The sequence below is a fragment of the Aquila chrysaetos genome, chromosome 3 (genome assembly GCF_900496995.4).
Source record: "Aquila chrysaetos chrysaetos chromosome 3, bAquChr1.4, whole genome shotgun sequence".
NCBI classification, from domain to species: Eukaryota; Metazoa; Chordata; class Aves; order Accipitriformes; family Accipitridae; genus Aquila; species Aquila chrysaetos.
In genome coordinates this window covers 23,729,267-23,733,013 of record NC_044006.1, presented here as the reverse complement: position 1 = coordinate 23,733,013, position 3,747 = coordinate 23,729,267, and the positions used below count along the sequence as shown (strand labels likewise).

Below are 3,747 nucleotides of genomic sequence, written 5' to 3'. Positions count from 1 at the left end.
CGCACTGCCCCGCCCGCACGCGCCCGAGGCGGGAAAGCCCCTGGGTGGCCTCAGCCGCCGTTCCGCTCGCCGAGCGAGTAGCGGACGCCGGGGTCTCGCCCTTCTCACAGGCCAAGTGGGGTGTGACAGCAGTTAAACTCCCCACGGAGGGCTTCCACAGGGAGCAGGCGCGGCGCTCCAAGCGCCCGCGGAGCGCCCCGCGTCCCGAAAAACGTCTCCTCCAAGAAGCTGACGCTCCTGGTAGACCAAAGGGGCAGTGCCCGGCTCTCTGCCTGCCCTGCGCCAAGGTAAAAGCTCCTGAAGGAGGCTGTGGAAGTACCCCAGTGCTCGGGAAGGGCTCGCGCAGTGATGAGGAAGAAAAATGAGGAAATGCAGAGGTTTTTTTACCTCAGAGAAAGGTCCGAGCGAGGTGCGGTGCACGGGGCAGGTTGGTGCAGGAGCAGAGAAGACACCCCAATGCTCTCATTAGGAGAGCGCTGTTGGTCCTGTGCCAGATATCCCTGGGAAAGTAGCATGGGAAATGTAATTAAAAACTCATGCTATATATTAAAGCAGTAATTAAGGGGTTTTTTTGACAGCCTTAAAGGAAAGTTTCATAATGAGTGGTTCATGCTGTAAGTTTCACACTTTTTTTGCACAGCTCCTGTGTATAATTTTCACATTATTTTAAAAGTTGCTGTCTGGCTTCATGCTGATGCTTGCTTGGGTGAGATTGACCCATGGTTTATGAGGGTTCCACAGCACACTGCCGGATTTCACCTGGTGAACTGCTTCTCAGCAGGGAAAGCCAGTGGTGGAGCCTGACTGAGCTGGGAGCTGAGGTTTGGGTAGCTCACCCAGAGGAGGTGAGCAGGGCCAGGGGAGTGCCAGGCAAAGGCAGTGCCTGTGCAGAAAAGGGGCCTGGTTTGTATGTTCTCCCTAAATGGCATCTGCTAGTGCTGCCGTCCAGCACAGATGTACCCTTCATCTGACCCTGCAGCGCGGTTCTTGTGTCCTCACATTCCACGTGGCAAGGAGAAATCAGAAACTCCCTTGTGGAAGTGAATTCCTGATAGGAAAAAAAAGAGTTAATGCAGGGGCACCCTATGATTCCCACTGAGAGCACGGGGAGATGATATTCTGGCTTTCCCAGTCCTGCCTGTCTCAAGGCTTAGCCCACAGCAGCTAATGGCTCCAACTGCAAGGAAAGAGTGATCTTTTTTTTTTTTTTTTTTTTCCCCCTCTGTTTTCCCCCCTCTGCCATCCCAGCCTGGGGTCTACGTAACGTGAGCCGAACTCTTGCACAGTCCAGGGGCTCAGCTAGCAAATCCTGTTTATATGCAGACAGCAGTTGTCCACAGGCTGGAGAAGCCCAGGTCTGGCTTGTTTTTCCTCCGGGATGGCAGAAGGCATCCCCCTCGCTCTGAAGAATGCTTCCCAGGGCGTTCAAATTCTCGACGCGAGGCAACTGTGAAGCTTATCAGACAAAAAGGATGCCAGTTGTGGTTGTGTGTTGGGGTTTTTTTTTTTTGGGTTTTTTTTTAACAAGGACAAAGCAACGTCTTTTCCTCTAACCTCATTACGGCAAACGGATGACACGCGTTGGCTGAAATAAAACCAGCCCGAGGGAACCACCTGGAATGCAAAAATTCGCACCGCATGATTAATGCCTGGTGAGGCCTTCAGCGCTGGAAGCAGCGGCCGGGGATGAAGAGTGTCAAGTGAACTTTGCCGCTGCTCCCTCTGCCAGTGACACCTGCAGCCATACGCTCCGTCCTCCTGCACGCCGTCGGATTTTGGATACCTGCACACCAAAACCACCCGAACTTGTCTGGGGCGCTGAGGCACGCAGCCTCTTCCCCATGTTTAAAAAAAAAAAAAAAAGGTAAATTTTTTTCCTCACAGAACCCGCATTTCCGCCCCCCCCCCCCGCCCGAGACGTCAATGCGCACTAGGCACAGGCACGCCCCGGCTACACGGGGGCCGGCGGCTGGGCCGAGTCCCGCCGGTGCCCGCCCGCGGGCCGGGCTGGGTCGGCGGCTGCGTTGCCTCCCGCCGCCGCTCGCTTCCTGGTTCCTCCCGGCGGCCGCCCCACCTCCTCGCCGAGCCAGCGTAAGGGGCGGCGAGGGACGGAGGGAGGGAGGGCGGTTGCGCCGCTGCCGCGCGCGGGCTCGGCGGGGCGGATGGGGCGCGGCGCGGCGCGGGGCAGCCTCGGCCGGCGCGGCGCTGCGTGGCGGCGTTGGCGGCGTGCGCTCGCGCGCGCGGCGTGGGGGCGGCGGGGCGCGCGCCGGACCGGCGGCGGCGGCGGCCTGGGGGGTAGGTGGTGCGACTGACGGCGGCGGGGAAGGGGACGGACAGACCGACCGACCGACCGACGGCGCGGGCAGGTGTGCGCTGGCGGACGGGGGCGGGAGCGGGCCGCCGTCGCCCGCCAGAGAGGAGCGGCCATCCCGTCGCCGCGGCTGAGGCGGGGGCCGCGCCTGCCGCCTGCGCCGTGCGACCAACCGCCTCCCACCCCCAACCCTGCGGGGCCCTGCCGGTGCCCGCTCCCCGCGCAGCCGTGCGGGAGCCGGGAGAGGCGGGGGGGAGGGGGCGTGTTGTTGGCGCGGCCGGCCGAGGACCGGTCGGTGCCCCGCTTCCCTCCGCCGGGGCCCCGGGCAGGCGCTGGGCGTGCTGGTCGGTGGGTCGCGTCCCGCAGCGGCGTCTCCTGGAGCTGTCGGCATCGGTCGGAATAGGGGAGGTGGGCTGCCGCTCGCCCCTCGCCGCCTGCTGATCCGCTGGCTTCCAGTGCTGGGCTTTAAATACTGCAAGGCTAAGTACGTTAAATAATACCGGGCTAAAGATGTGATTTGGGTCTGCTCCGGGGGCCGTTCAGAGCAGCGTAATGTCCCCTTCGGCAGGAAATTCAAACTGGGAGCCTCCAGCCATTCCGCCGGGGTCTTGGGGGTCTGTTACTGAATTGTGGTGACGAACTGGGGGTCCTGTAATCTCTTAATGCGTTGCAGTGATGAAACGTGCCCATCGGCGAGCGGCTGGACAGTGGAGCGGACCCTCTCGCTTCAGAGGTGGCCGCGGTCACCCGGCGTTTGACTGCGGCTGTCCCATGGCACCGTCGGGCTGTTGCGACTTCAGCATCGGGAGTAATCTGTGTTGAAACCATGGCGCTGTACGGTGGCGGGTTTAGTTGGAATGGATGGTGAGTTATATGTTAGTAGGAAGTAAGCCGGACTGTTTTTAAACGGCAGCTTCTAAGTATTACTGGAGTACTTCTGAAAAGTGATTTTTAAGACAAAGCAAGAGCTCACGGTGGCTCACTAGAAAACAATCTTCTGGAAAACATGGGCTCGGGGGAGGAGGAGGCAGCAGTCTGGTCTCTGATGTGCTCTCCCCCTGCCTGCGTGCCAGTGAGGGATGCTGGGTGGACACCAGAGCTCGTTTAGATGTCCTTCCTTTGATCCTGATTCAGAAAAGATAAATGATGTTTTTCAGCATGCAAGAGAGAGATTGTGTGCCAGCCCCCTGACACAGCAAAGGTGTGCGATGTCAGTTTGGTAGGAAAGGACCCCAAATTCGAGTGGTCGTTCTGATACAGTGGAATCTCAGAGAAGGGGCTGGCAGGGTGCAGTGAGTGACTGCCTCTGATGCCTGGTGGTGTAGATAGCAAGGCTTTAGTGAGTACCGTGGTTTTCTTTGCTTAGTGAAAGCAACAAATAAGTCCTTTGTATAGTGTCATAGGTGTTTCAGTGATAAGAGTCATTATAAGGGGAG

The 3,747-nt window shown here is 59.1% G+C and overlaps 1 protein-coding gene and 1 long non-coding RNA gene across 11 annotated transcripts in view; one reads left to right on the top strand and one right to left on the bottom strand.

Moving 5' to 3' along the window:
- The first annotated feature begins 46 nt into the window (after window positions 1-46).
- Window positions 47-3,747, top strand: part of ZDHHC3 (zinc finger DHHC-type palmitoyltransferase 3) — a 36,184-nt gene continuing 32,483 nt past the window's right edge. For 3 of the 10 annotated variants that reach the window (XR_003922849.1, XM_030010402.2, XM_041122788.1), the window contains exon 1: window positions 2,985-3,175. The gene's annotated coding sequence lies outside the window, so the exon portion shown is untranslated. Of the gene's footprint in view, window positions 288-1,751; window positions 1,865-1,948; window positions 2,092-2,238; window positions 2,296-2,347; window positions 2,366-2,400; window positions 2,796-2,984; window positions 3,176-3,747 lie in introns of those variants that run through there. The other 7 variants (XM_030010395.2, XM_030010401.2, XM_030010393.1 and 4 more) reach the window with 7 other exon arrangements.
- LOC115339852 lies at window positions 171-1,736 on the bottom strand. Its single transcript, XR_005932140.1, has 4 exons — window positions 1,636-1,736; window positions 973-1,048; window positions 388-500; window positions 171-277 (listed from the first exon to the last, which is right to left on the bottom strand). It is a non-coding gene; the product is annotated as an uncharacterized LOC115339852 (long non-coding RNA).